Below are 16,013 nucleotides of genomic sequence, written 5' to 3'. Positions count from 1 at the left end.
GTTGACTAGCAATGGTCTATGTCACCTTTGGCTAAATGAAAACACTGAACCTATAAGTGCTAGTGATTCACATTAACATTGTTGGTGTAACACAAAGAAGGTGTATAAATGCATAGATTATCAGCTGTTTGATTTTGACTGCACCAGGCATTTCTGGTTGTACGGACTGTTCCTGTTTCATTTATGTATGTCCGAAGATACTTCTGTTTTGTAATGTCACATTGTATCTGCAAGAGCTATGATTGGTCTATCTTTGAGGGGACATGCAGACAAACCCTGTTCTTCGGCTACAGCGTTAAAAGAGTTAGAGCAAAAGGGCTGAAGAAGGTTCGGGTAGAGACTGACTGTTAGACTGTGACACAGCAAATCCATATTCCACAAGTATTACAAAAAGTGTGTGTGTGTGTGTGTGTGTGTGTGTGTGTGTGTGTGTGTGTGTGTGTGTGTGCGTGTGCGTGTGTGTGTGTGTTGCAGAATCTGGCCCCTATCAGAGCAACACAGGCCTTAACACAAAACCAACCACCTGGAACTGTCAGAGCTGTAGACTGCATCTCTTCTCTCCACGTCACTCTCAAACTTGCTTCAGGATGTTAAATCACTGGTTCTCAAGGTGCTGTGTGGCGCGTCGTGAGCTTGTAGAGATAATTAAATAACGTGCAACAGCAGCAAACTTGACAGTATTTCAATAATAAGTTAACATGGCCCTGGTGGCTAGGGTTGGGATAAAGAAATGTTCAATACTGATAGCTGCAAGAGAGAAGAGACATTATCTGAAATATCTCTAATATTGATTATCGAATTATAACTACATTGGCATAGCACAGGGAGCACAGGGCCATGATATTTAGAATACTTTAATTAAAAACAAAAAATCAAACCTCGGTTCGAAGTGAAGCGGTGAACTTTTATTCTATGTGGTCTAGAGTTATGAACTCTGTGATCTATACATTCTTTATATTCTGAATGAATGAATGGTTTTATCTGGAGGGCCGAATTGTCATGTGAAGCTTGACCAATCCTCAAAGTATCCAATCATCAGACCGGGACGGACACTACACACATATTCTGGACATACGGGACAGATAAAACCTGTTCATTCTGGACTGAAATGACCATATATGGACATGAGGTGACAGACATTTTGTTTTTGATAAAACCTGTTCATTCTGGACTGAAATGACCATATATGGACATGGGACACACATTTTGTTTTTGATAAAACCTGTTCATTCTGGACTGAAATGACCATGGACATGGGACACACAAAGCCACACCTTGGAAGCGGCTTTCACCGCTTCAAAAAAGAAACTGAACTGAACTGAAAATCCCCAAACTTTGTGTCTGTCTGTCTGTCTGTCTGTCTGTCTGTCTGTCTGTCTGAGTCTGACTGTCCCTTTTATGCCCATGTATGGAGATCAATGATGTCATATATTTCCCATGTTCCATGTCATAGTACGGACTTCATAAACTGGCCTCAAGTACTAGGAATATGTGAACTGCACTAAGTACTCTTGACAACGGGTACAACAGGTAGCCTGACAGTGGTTACAAGGGTGTTGCATAACCGGACAGGCATGTTTTTGCAATAGTCATCCTTCCGAGTTCCCAATGGGCATCGGCTTCGTGGGCAGAAAAGGGACACAGACAGACAGATACATACAGAGGTTTGGGTATTTTCCACTCGGCACACCACTTTGTAATCGTTGTTAGGAGACATAAAGAACATAAATTGCTCATTAGCTAGTGGTATTTCCCATGTTTTGGAAGGAGACATATTGTTGCAATACGCATTGTCAATGACATCGACTGATTTTCTATCATTAGGTGCACGGCTGGGTCTTCCCTTGAAGTCTGATATTGTCTGCCACATGAGTACTACTGTATGTTGGTCATTACCACTTAGCTCTGTGTCAGTTTTCTCGCTGTATTCCCTTTAGGCTGCCATGACCTTTGGAGCTTGTTACCAGGCACTGCTTTGTCTCCAGAAAAAAGTGTTTGTGTGTGATGTGTTTTGTGTGTGTGTGTGTGTGTGTGTGTGCAAGCACGCGTGCGCAAAGACAAACACTATGTGTGTGTGTGTGTGTGTGTGTATGCGCGTGCGTGCGTACGTGCACAAAGACTAATGTTAAAAATAATTTTATTCTGACGGCAACATGAAAAATAATCTGTGAAATATGTTTTCACTTTAACTCTTTAACTGCCAGAGTTAAAACATATATCCTGCTGCTGCCTGCATTCAGAGAGTTTTTCACTAACCTTTGAAAATTCACGCCAATCCGCCTATGGGTGGGAGAAAACCAGGAGCGATAATCCATTGGGAAGATAGAGGTTGTTCTTGGTTTGCCTACGATCCTAGATTACAATTGCTATGCATTTGATGTGTTACCATGCACTGTCCTTGTTTATTGTAAATCGCTCTGGATTAAAAGCGTCTGCTAAATGCCTGAATTGTAAATCATATAGCTCAGAGAAACATCAAACGTAAAGGCTACAGACATAAGATAAAAGCAGGTACCATATAAACAGATACATGTACATGTATGGCAAGTGCATTTCTGTGCAATGTGAAGATGTCTGTGGTTGAAAGTCTCTTGTAAGCAAGAGAGAAGAGACATTAGAAAACATGATAAGCTTGGTTAAAAGACTTTCTTTCTTTCTTTCTTTCTTTCTTTCTTGACAGCTGTTTTTTTTGTTGTTGTGTTTTTCTCCTTGCCAACAAATCCCCTCCTTCCCTCGCTCAGCGTAGGGGTAATTGGTATAGAGTTTATCAACGGCTGGCTGGTCCCGAAGGAGGCCCTTTCTCCTCCGTATGAGTCTAATTAAACATTGTCTACACTCGACTCGACCTTCCCGTCTCCGTCTCACGTCCATGCGATGCACAGTGGGCTCCTTAATTACTCTGGAGTTTTAAAGAGCAGCACGCAGCGTCCCTGATGGGTGTCCCTGTAGTGGGTGCACTACACAAACATATCTACAAACTGACACTAAACACAGACTCTCTCGCTTTCATTTTATGCCCATCCCATGTTGAGGTTTTCGTCGCCTTTCATGTCCCATATACCAACCAGCAAGATTGCTAAATTATACAATCAAATCCAAATTTGGCCAACTCCTTTCAAGAAAGTATCTCCCTCGCATAAACAGAATACCAACTTCTGCCCTTAATTGACAATTTAGAGTCCCTCAATTTAAACACTACAGACTGAAAAAAAAAGAAAATCCTTCATAATCTATCCTTTTGCTAAACCAAATCTATCTAATCAGTGAGCTGATAATAACAGATCTGAATCCAGGACATAATTGTGATAGAATTTTGATGTGTTTTGTACATAATGGAACTATTACAGTCTATACATGCTGTATTTGTAATTGTACAGCATGCTTAATCTGTGTGTCAACATCTTGAATGGAACTGCCTAAGGATGCAACATGACTTTCAGTGTAAACTGATAATGAAAATGTATCATAATGTAGGCTACGATAGGAGTAAAGTGTAGAATAGAGACAGCTGCTAACCTGTAAATCGTCACCAGCTCTGTGGGGAAAATACATTGCATTTTCCTTTTAAATTCCCAAAACATCAGGAGCTCAACAGCTCAACATAAAAGATTTTAAACGGTCCCATGGAATTACACAGATATTACACAGATGCATAAATCAAGCTATTTTCTGGCAGTGGCAGGAACGTTTTTCGTTGTGAGCTTTCCTCAGGTATATCACTATGATGTCTGTACTGTCTGTGTGTTGTGGCAGCCATTTGGAGGCACTGTGTGTGTAGTTTTACCCAGTATACAGTACATGTACCTCTGGGAACTACTTCATGGAGTTAAGCCAGTAATGATGCACTGATGTTTAGAATCCATTGAGAGACAGACCTGCAACCGATTGTCTTCCTAGTTGTTTGTTTATTAACCATGCACAAGAACCCTAGTGTCCCTATTCTGGGCATGTCGTAACAGATTCGACGAAAATAGCCAAACAAGTGCTGTGACGCGTTGTGAGCTTGCAGAGGGAAAAGAGGGAGAGGAGAAGTACAGCCTGAGCCCACTGAGGACCCCGGTCAAATTATAGGATTTAAGTAGTAAACTAACCTTATGTGATACATACGGAGCCACAGAGTGGCCATTGACAGAAAGACTTCTGAAAATACATTTCCCAAATGTTATTTGACTGAATTGATCAAATTCTATGATGCTCAAAACAATTCATCCACCGTGTTACAGCTGCAATTCAGTATGGAGTAGGCTACGGTGGAGTGTGAGCCTGGCTTAACTTGGTTGTGATGAATGCACAGTTTTGCACCCCCCCCGAAAGACTGGCACACAAAGAGGGCTGGATGAAAACGTTATGTCCCACTGATGTTGCGGCCCACCGGCGTTTGTCGTGGTATGCCAGATGGCCAATACAACACTACTTTGTCCCCTGGAAAGACTGAAGGGTAGCAGAGAGGGAGGGGGGAGTTAAAGGGAGGTCAGGAGAAAGTGAAACGATCTACTGTAGATGAAACTAGTGCGTTTGGCAAGCCATTATAACACCTACCCTTGTTATTGCTGAAGTGGCACAAGTGGCACCACCTGCATAATAAGTGAACAGGGGACAGAGAGAGAGGTGGGGTCATTTGAGGCTCATTTCTGCTTTAAGGGGAGACGGGCAGTGAGGAATTGGGACAAGAGTGAGACAAAACACTGACCTTCCAATTCCAAGGTAGCCACTCTACCCCTCGAGCCAGTACAGCCACAGGTACTTTACCCCTGTGGCAACCGCACACACCTTGAATCCAAATGATATCAGCACAGATACATTAATAAAGTGGCAGAGGCAGTACGAGTGGAGTGGTGGCCGTTGAGCTGCAAATAGCGAAAACAGAAACCGAGATGGATAACCCCAAGCTGAATGATAAATGAACTCCTGCTGAGCTAGAGAGAAATCTGTGATTTATGGAATAGATTTGAAATGACGGGGGGGTCAGAGTTAAGCCACTTTTCCAAATAAAAGTTTGTCCAAAACTCTGAGCTTTTTATCAAGCCACTGGAGCTTTATTGTCATGCTCCCACGCGTTGGACTTTATTTATTATTAGGCGGTTTAACTGAGCCAGGGTTTCTGGTTATCAGGGTGTTTGGGAAAATTTAAGAGGTGGGAACTAGGCATCTCTTTGTTAAAGAAAGTCCCCCTGACAGTCCCGTTTGGTTTAGTTTGTCAGGTGTTGATGATGGGTTTTCTGACAGATTTACCAGTGCTAGTCTGGAAAGCGACTCACTCCCCATCGATGTTTGAAGTTGTATCTCAAAGGAAATGGACTGGAAGAGGAAGTAAGGGATGAACTTTGTGTTACTCATTGAAGGCCATACAGAATCTGTATTATAAATACATTCAGAATGATAACATTATGCCTGCATGTATTATAAGTATAAAATGTCTATATAAGACTTCTTAATTCCTCATGAAGTCAACAGGCATAAGGACATTTTTAACTAGAAAGTTGCAAATTGGAAATTGCAAGTGTGGTTGCCGTGACGCGAGTCACACTTGCAAATGAATTCCGTCTTACAATTCGAATGGGAAAATTATTTCACAAATAAATGAATGGCCATATATGGAGATCTCACAGTGGTGGTCCAAAATCTGACCCACACTTTGTAATTTCACTGACCTTTATGTGCATTTTAACATGTTTGGAGACCAAAAATGTGACAACAATTTTGCATCATTTTCGATTTTAACACGTTGCAAGCCGCGGCAGAACCCTCTGAACAGAGGTAGCGCCGAAGAAATAAGCCATTTATTTACAAACATGTTTTAAAAAAACAAAGCCCACATGATAACAACACGTAATGGAGTGCTCGATACAGCGTACATATTCATCCTGCAGAGGTCGGCGATCTTACTTTGGCGAGGCGGAGGGGAGATCAATTCCATTCGTTTACGTGCGGCGAAGCAGGGAAAGGAGCGATAGAGAAGCGGCGCCCGAACGTGATTGATTGATTGATTGATTGATTGAAGACTTTATTAGAAGTTTGCATAGGAAAAGGTACAGTTTCATGACGGTACAGTTCACTGGTACAAGGTCTACTAAAAGGAGATCCATGAAAAGACTAAGCTTATTTCCACTGGAAACCATTGAAGTATCTCATATAACATTGAATGACAGACAAATAGAACACAGTACTATGCAGTAGATATGTAAAGAAAAACAAAATAGAAGACAGTAAGTCAAAACAAACAGTATATACAAAGAGGGGCAGGGGAGGGTAGGGTTGGGCTAGATTCTTTTTTACCAGTTGCGAACGGCTGCTGCCTGTAAGTGGTTTTTCAGGGCAATTTTAAAGGATGCTAGTGATCCACACTCCTTTGTGGCCTTCGGTAAGGCTTTCCACATTTTGGTGGTATAGCAGAAAAAAGAGTTTGACCCTTTGTTGGTTTTGACTCTGGGTTGAAAGTGATCTGTGGCGCTGCCTCTGGTGTTGTAATTATGGACATCCTTAATGTTTATAAAGTATTTTGACAGGTACTTGGGTATCATAGTGGTGTAGTGTATCTTGTACACCAGGCCCATTGCAAGTTGCTGTACTCTGTCAACTACTCTGAGCCACCCCACTCTTAACTGGTGAGTAGCGGTGAGGTGAGTCTGATAGGGAAGTCTAAGCAGGACCCTAATTAGTTTATTTTGGGCTGTTTGTAGTTTAGTTTTCAGGGCTTGTGGGGCGTCACAATACCATACGTGGACTCCGTAGTCAAAGAGGGGCTGGATTATTGCACCAGCTATGGTCTTCAGTGTGTTGGAATTGACCATCGGGGCGATCCTCTTTGAATTGAATTGATTGAATTGATTGAAACCGCGATCCACGAACAGAGACAAAGAGTAGCCATCTTGTGTGTCTTTCTTGTTGAGTTTCAACACTGGGGAGAGTTCATGGCCACTCCTGGCCAGCCATCCATCCAGAATGTGAGTCAACGGCATGGCCTGCTGGATATTACGAGTATCACACCCAGAGGCGTAGCCATGGGTGGGCCTGACTAGGCCTAGGCCCACCCATTTCGTTTTTGTGCCCACCCAAAAAAATAAAATAAAAAATTAAAAATTATATATTTTTTTTATTTTTTTTATTTTATTACATATATTATATTTTTTATAGCATATTAAGTCATTTTGATGATAGTCGCATCCTTACAACAACTAAAATAACATAACATCATCATGTGGACGCTATAATGTGCAACAAGCGTCCTTCCCTGCTCGCAGCCAAGCATGTCTAGACTAGTGTGTCATGTAATTCTAATTTAGTCCATTTACTTCCTGTAAGTAGTCGACTTAAAAATAAAACCAATTGCTTATATATCATCATATTACGGCAGGGTCTTATTTTGAAATCCACCGTTACAGGAAATGCTTAAGCGTGTTGGGCTACTTGTCAAGAGTTGTTGCAGCCTGCACAATGTATACAGGATTCACGTGGATTATACTGACTCAAGCTTTTTGACTAATATAAAGTTCATATTCATGATATGAAACCATGCTCCTGGGACTTAAAACAATACACAGCGTTTGAAAGCAGCAATAGGTGAGTGAGACTGGTTAATTACGTTCTGCTGGCTTGGCTGTTTTTGTTGTGGGAGAGGGAGAAGCGTCAGAGCTCTGATAAAAAGTTGACGGTGCAATTAAACATTTCGGTCTTTTCTCTTCATAGTTGTTTATTTTGTCTTGCACCAGTGACTAGGCTACTGGGTCAGTCTGCAATATCTCTCTGTGATACATTAGCGTTGTGCTCCGTGTGTATATTCTTATACTAACAGGAGTGTTGTCAATTAAAATAAGCATCTCATGCCGTCATGTTACCGGCTTCTTCTCTAATATGCCATTCTGTTTTTGCACGGCTGGAATGACCCGCGCATCACTAGTGGACACCACGCATGAATTGATTATTTAATCATGCAAACCCGACCCAAATCGCACCAGAAGACCCGATCCGACCCGAAAAACATGGATTTTTTTTCGCGCGCCGCGCTATCGCGCAGCGCGGCGCGCACCCAGGCCCACCCAGTTGGGCTCAGGCCCAGTCGCCGGTTCGATTCTGTCTACGCCACTGATCACACCCAGCACCAGAAAATGACTGTGAGAGCATATTAACCGTTTCAGATAGCTCCAAAAAGACACAGAGAAGAATTTCCGATGTTTTTTTTTTAAATTATTATCATTTATATCAAAAGTCCGGGAATAGACGTGTGGCTGATGGGACCCAGTAGGAAGTCCGAGGGAGTACGACCAGGCTTAGAAGGTGTTAAGAACATTTCCTGTATTACAATAATATATACATACAACAACAAAAAAACCTAAAGGGCGAGGACGCGCACATGAGCATGTGCACGCAACCGCCTGGGTGACAGCAGACTGCTGGGCGAGAACTGGCACTTTCGCATGGGATCAACTTTCCCACTGCGTCCTAAAAGTGTGTGCAGCCGCTCCTTTGTCTTTTAAAGACTATAATGGGACTATAATGGGAATAATAGAATAATAATGGAATAATGGGATCAACTTTGACAAAAAAATGCACAGACCTGGTTGGTTGTTTAAGTAGGACAAAATGTGGCTAAAATGTGTCCATATTTTCCCAAATATGGAGATGACTTGACGTCTGACATCATAGATGTTTGATGTCATAGACTACATGACGCTGACACAATATGTCCATATATGGGCATGCCCAGATATGGGCATGCCCAATTGCCCATATATTGATGACATCAGGGATCTCCATATGGGCATAAAAGGGACAAGGACGGAATGACGTGACTTGCGTTGTGGTTGGTTGTTTAAGTTGGACAAAATGTGGCCATATTTTCCCAAATATGGATGAGCTGGGATGAGGTGTCACACACTGTGACGCACATGGGCTTAATATTGATGACATCAGGGAACTCCATATATGGGCATAAAAGGGACAAGGACGGAATTCATTTGCAACATCATTGTGATTTCAGAACAGGTCAGCTACATTATATCCTTCTGCTGACCTGGGATGAGGTGATATCAGAAGAGTGACAGACATGTCAGAAGAGTGACAGACAGACATGAGCTGGAGGCTTTCATACTAAGTAGAGACCTACGGTCGCAATAATAAATCTCATACAATACCAAAGAATACAGCCTATATCTGTGGTAATTCTTGTTTGAATTGTTTTTGTGTTGAACAGCAGGTGTTAATGCAAGTATCTCGCTAACGTTAATTCGTTCAAGTGAAACCTGCATCATGATGGATAGCCACACCGTTTAACCACTTGTTGTACAGTACAAATCAAATACAGAAAATAGCTGATCTAGTTTGCCACCCACTACTATATTGTGATCTGTGCTCCCAATACAGTATTAACTTATTTATAGATAGTTCAAAATGGACATGGAGGCTACACCATTAAGTCTTGTTACACTTAAGTTAAATTACAATTCACTTTAGATTTTGCTCTGCAGTACCAGGCAGGATGTATCATGAACAGGGCTGACCTTCATATCCACTGGTATAGCCAAGCTACAGTGACAGTGGGAGGAGAAGGAGAGAGATTGTATCACTCCCTTTCTAAGCTCCTTATCATGACAACCACACTTATCTGCTCTCAGGGGAACGACATTATCGTGAAACATCGAGAATGCAGGAGAGAGAGATAAACTGAAAGAGACAGCCAAAGATGGGGAAAGAGAGGCTGGTGATGCAGAAAAGGACAACACAAGAGCGATTAAAGAAGAGACTTACAGATTCTGAATTGATTACTGTACAGCGATTGTAGGGGAAGAAAGCATAGAAACCATAGGACTCTCTCTCTCTCTCTCTCTCTCTCTCTCTCTCTCTCAGCAGGGTGCCAACGGCAGCATACTGTAGTTCTCGTGTAATCACACCACATAGAGCCATCAACTGATTTGCACTCCATCATCATTGCTCTATTACTCTTATCTCAGAAAGGAGCCATGGAAGTGATGTTAGTGCACTTGCCTTCAGTCCAGTTCCTGTTTCTCTTTTGTCTTTGTCAGACAGCGTCCATGTTGCAATTACCAAGGAAGGGAGTTTACGCCCCAGCCCCTTACGTCAGTCGCTAGTGGACTCTGATCGGTCAGTGAAACGATGGGTTCCCAGATTGGCTTTCAATAAACTCTGATGAACTCACACGAACTCTGATGAACTCACGTGTGTGTGTGTGTGTGTGTGTGTGTGTGTGTGTGTGTGTGTGTGTGTGTGTGTGTGTGTGTGTGTGTGTGTGTGTGTGTGTGTGTGTGTGTGTGTGTGTGTGTGTGTGTGTGTGAATTGACTCACAAATATCAATATCAGCAGGAAATGTCAACAAACCATAGACCTTTCCAAGAATCTTATCAATTACACACACACACACACACACACACACACACACACACACACACACACACATACACACACACAACCGAACAATTGGCAAACAACAACTGCTGTATCCTCTTGTGGTTCCATAAAGTTTTTCTAAGAAGGGTTGAGTTGTCTATCGATGCACAATAGGCAGCTGAAAAACATGCTGCATCTAGTGTGACATGCTGGGTACTGGAGAAACAACACAACAGATGTGCTGTCATTATCTCCCTATCTTGCATGTTCAGCCAAAAGCTTGATTTGTTGCAGCCAAGAGCTTCAAAGAATAAACTGTTCACTCCTGGCTGCCATGCTGTAGAATGACATCACTCCTTTCCACTCCCCATCTTCTGCCGCAGTCTGAAACCCCACTTTTTTGCATCTGCATTTCCTTTTTTTTTATCTCCGCCAGGGTGGGAGATGGAGATTATGTTTTAGCCCCTGTCAGGAGATCTCAGACAACGCTGGGCAGATCAGCGACACTATCTCGGCCTCATGGTGACGCTGTAAGAAGCCACCCATTGAGGGCCCTCTGAAACAACACCGAGCCCAAAGCGAGAGCCTTTAGTTGTGTATTACTTTGAAAGCCTTGTATGAAATCAAATTTGTGTGTGTGTGTGTGTGCGTGTGTGCGTGTGTGCGTGTGTGCGTGCGTGCGTGCGTGCGCCTGGATTTAAGCCTGCAGCTGAGAAAGTCATGTCAGTCATAATCCATGTAATTCACAATAGTTTCACCTTCACTTTTTCTCGCTGCCAGGCTGCTATGGGGCCGTCAACAGTCTGGGAAGGATGAGACGAAGGAGGACGCAATGTGTCATTAATCTGACAAAAAACGACACCCACCTCAAAATCTAATTTATCTCAATACCTTCTTATGACAAGGATACAATTTATCATACTCTAAGAGAGGGGGTTGACTCTAAGAGTATATGGTTGCAAGTGTGTACTGCACTGTGTGTGTGTGTGTGTGTGTGTGTGTGCGTGCGTGCGTGCGTGCGTGCGTGCGTGTGTGCGCGCGCGCAAGTACAAGCGTCAGTCTGTGTGTGCTTATTTTCTGCCTCAGTGGGTGAATAGTGCATATACCCAGTGTGTGAGACAATCACACTATGTTAAGAATATAGATCCACTCTCCTTTCATGTACCACTTGCTATCTGACAGTTCACCAATGCAGTCATGCATCTTCACTAGACATCCATTCTCCAGAGTCATGTACCTGAGATGGAACATTATGGTCATGGGGGTTCCTCCCATGTTTCATACACAGCAATACTGAGTTTGTGAAAGTGCTTTTGCCCAGCGGTGCAAAGGCCCGCTTCTGCTGAACCAGCACCGTCTGAGTTGCATACCGATTCGCAGGAATTGATTATATAACATTGTACATGAAAGAGCGCATTATTAGTGTCGGCATCAAATCCCATTGACAGCTGACCAAGTGATGAATTCTGTTGAGTTGTGATGCAAGAGTGCTGGTACCTTTGAGTTTAGGTTCTATAGTTTAGGTGCGGTTTCAATTCAGATTTCCTTTTTCAATTCAGAACTTTATGAATTTGGGATGGGTTATTGCTGAGACACTCAAATTGTACTGCCTTGGTGGTAATCCTCACTATAATCTCTGCTCTCTCCATTAAACTGATCTGTCTCGTGAGACAGAAAGAGAGCGGCACAGAGCTGTGATAACTGCTGTCATAAAGTAGCTGTGTGACTGTATAGGGCCCATGCATGGTAGCTGGTGTAATCGGCTGCTTTATTACTCCCTCTGGGGCTTATATGAGGTAAATTAGTTGATTACAGGTGAGTGTGTGCGTGCTCTCATGTACTGTATGTCTGTTCATGTGCTTTATTGTATTCTGTAGGCATATGCCTGTTTATAAGCTCTGCTTATTCTTGTTTTGCTGTTCATGTTTGTGTGTGTGCGAGTGGCCGAGTGCAGCCTCATAACCATTGCATGTGTGCTTACTTTATAGAGACTACCCCTGATCTCCAATTTAATTTGGAGTGTTATCTAGAGCAGTGGTCCTCAACCTTTTCAGGCCGCGACCTCCAAAATAATCATATTTTAACCCTGACGAGCACTAAGGCATTACATTTAGTTTAACACGGTTCTATTGTGAAAATAGCAGATCTACATGCTCACAATGCCTCGCATTGCGAGGCGTTGTGAGCATGTAAATCTGCTATTTTCACAATTTCCGCCTCTAATAATTTGTCATTTTAGAGGTACTAGAAGCTGGGCCGCCCGAAGTGACCTGGCCAACTCGGAACAATGTAGATAGGGAATGAATGCCCCGCCCTTTAATGCAAACCCCATTATACCTGTTTTCATAGGACCCGTTTTGACCATCTGTCTGCCTGTGTCCATTTATGCCCATATATGGAGATATCTGTATCTGTCTGTCTGTCGGCGTCCATTTTATGTCCATATATGGAGATCACTGCAGTTATAGTTCTGGGTCCATTTTATGCCCATATATGGAGATAGCTGTCTATCTGTGTCCCTTTTATGCCCGTATATGGAGATTCAAACAGATGGTCAAAACGGGTCCTATGACAACAGGTATAATGGGGTTTGCATTAAAGGGGGAACCGGCACTGTGTCTGCAACACAGACGGAGGCACAGACAGATACAGAGATCTCCATAATGGGAATAAAGGGACACAGACAAACAGATGGAGGAGGAGACAAACATAATGCAAACCCCATTATACCTGTTGTCATAGGACCCGTTTTGACCATCTGTTTGCCTGTGTCCATTTATGCCCATATATGGAGATATCTGTATCTGTCTGTCTGCGTCCACTTTATGCCCATATATGGAGATCTTTGACCATCTGTTTGCCTGTGTCCATTTATGCCCATATATGGAGATATCTGTATCTGTCTGTCTGCATCCATTTTATGCCCATATATGGAGATCTATGCAGACACAGTGCCAGTTCCGGAAAATCCTGATGTCAGACATCAGAATCCGAACCTTTCGTGCTGGTTCCAGAAAATCGTGTATCGGGTCGGGTCGAGGCCGAGCACTGCACTACCTGCTGCGGTGGGGAACGCGCGTGCCGAATTTGAAATAGGGAATGAATGCCCCACCCAATATACCTGTTGTCATAGGACCCGTTTTGACCATCTGTTTGTCTTTGTCCACTTATGCCCATATATGAAGATCTCTGCACACACAGTACCGGTTGCGGAAAACTCTGATGACAGACATCAGCTCCGCATACGGGCATTCATTTTATTCCCATATATGGAGAACGCGCGTGCCGGTGGGACGAACGGTTCTCGAGATACGCGGATTACATACATACATACACACTCACAGAGATTTTTTGTTGACTCATGTGGCGTACGTGATGTCAGAGCCTTTTATGAAGTGATGTCACAATGAGTCAGCGCTTGCGCCGATTTCCTCCGGAACAGCCTGATGTCAACAATCAGCCCGCATAAGGAGATTCCGAACGTTTCGCGCCGGTTAGGGAAAACCGTGCGTCGGGTCGGGTCGAGGCCCGGCACTGCACTCCGTGCCGCGGCGGGGAACGTGCGTGCCGAATCTGAAGCCGGTGGGACGAACGGTTCTCGAGATACGCGGATTACAGACAGACACGCAGACAGACACGCACGCACGCAGAGACTTCTCGCATTTATAGATAGATTAAAAAGTCCTTAAATTGTCACCTTAGAAATGTGCTGATACACTTAAACTTTATGTTGGTTTGTTGTTTACTGTTGAGTGAGAAAACAATGTTTCACATTAAGTTCATCTGGGGGTCCCGACCCACAGGTTGAGGACCACTGATCTAGGGAATGTGTTTTATTTAGATAGGAGTGTGTAGACTCTGGTCTAGAGAAATAAGGAATCCTACGGGCAGAGAGTGATGAGAGAGAGTCACAGACATGCAAACCATGAATGATGGGAGTTGTATAATACAACTCTGGTCTTTTGAGGAACATGGCTGAGCCATCAAGCAACTCAATTTAGAGTACAATGATTCTTATTATTTCATGCCATGCTCTGTCATTCAGACTCATTTCTAGTTGTGTTTGTCTGTTTCCATTTGGTTCTTTCCGTCCTCGCTCCATAGACACGAGTAAGTGAAGAGGTTAGAGACCCTATCTCTCTCTTCCTCTGATGGCACGCTAAGAATGTTATTTATTTCTGCATAGCCATGCAGTGCATGTAAATGTACCAATACAAAAAAAAAATATCAATCTGCTGGATGGCTTTGCGTATTTGCCATGTTATTGTATATGGTAATTTGGTTTATAGGGTTTTCCGCATAATCTCTCTCCTTCTGTATCCTTCTGTGTGTGTGTGTGTGTGTGTGTGTGTGTGTGTGTGTGTGTGTGTGTGTGTGTGTGTGTGTGTGTGTGTGTGTGTGTGTGTGTGTGTGTGTGTGTGTGTGTGTGTGTGTGTGCGCTCACTGGTTTGTGTTTGTATTCTGGTCTTGTCCAACCAATATGCCCATTAAAGGTCTTCACGGGTCCATTATGACCGACCTGTACCCAAATGGACGCATGAAAAATGTACGACCTGTATAGAACCGTATAGGACTGTGACATACAAAACCAGAGGCCCCAAAATGCCTGAATGCCAAAATTGTATGCTAACATTATTAAAGTCAGATTGAAATGTTTTTTTTTTACTGTCATTTTATTTTGAAGTATCAGTCTGAAACGGAAGCAAGTGTTTTTCTGAACCAATCAGAAGGCTCCAGCGTCCAGCCCTTCAGGGGATGGGACGGTAAAATCGGAGTCACGTGCCTAATGTTATTGTTTGTTGCCTCACTAGCCTATTTTATCTAACCTATAATGTTTTCAGATACATATTTTAGTGTGCTGATTAAGTTTACAATGAGTAATACACAGTCTCCTTGGTCGCTGCTGCTGACAGTGAGTGCCCCCTGGTCATAACGGTAACTGGTCCAAATCCAGTTGTCCAGAACCACCGATGGGTACATGGGTACAACAGGTTTCAATAACCCTATGGGGCCCAATTTGCATCGTTCCCAAGTTGGTACCGGTCCATATAGTATTTTCTTTTTTCTTTTCATGAATTTCTTTGTTTATGCTTGAGCAGGCAGCAGTCTCCCAGAAGGTCATGCATCACTCACTTCCTCTTTCCCTCTCTTGCCCTTCTCCTAACGTTACATTCCTAAAGAATCTTCATCTGATATCCCCACTAGAGGAGAGCAGAGGCATAACTAGCGGGACGCAGATAATGCAATTGTTCGGTGGCTGCTGATTCTAATTCTAGTAGTAGGCCACGATTTCAAAATAAAACGTGTTGAATGATCGCATTACAAATATCCAATAAAATAATACTCTATTGGTCCCCTTGAAGACCTGGCTTTCGTCAAGCCGACGTTCTGTGTAAAAACAACATCGTCGGGCATTATGGAATATAAACACAAGATTTTGGGGCAACAGTTAATCTTTACCATGCTCTCTGAAACCAATACAATATACATGTAGGCATATGCAACAAAACATACTCTAACTGCTCTTTCTTCGAATGTAAATAATACTGGCTGAAGTTTGCAGTGATGCATCGCCGTCAATGATACTGTGTGCTGTCATTAATGAAGGCCTAGTTGTCTTAGTGGGTGATATCAAAATGCATATGACATTGGCTCTTCTCGTCTTTTCTCTT

This window comes from Nannobrachium achirus (assembly GCF_963921795.1).
Source record: "Nannobrachium achirus genome assembly, chromosome: 17".
In the NCBI taxonomy this organism is placed as follows: domain Eukaryota; kingdom Metazoa; phylum Chordata; class Actinopteri; order Myctophiformes; family Myctophidae; genus Nannobrachium; species Nannobrachium achirus.
Note: the sequence above shows the minus strand (reverse complement) of the source record.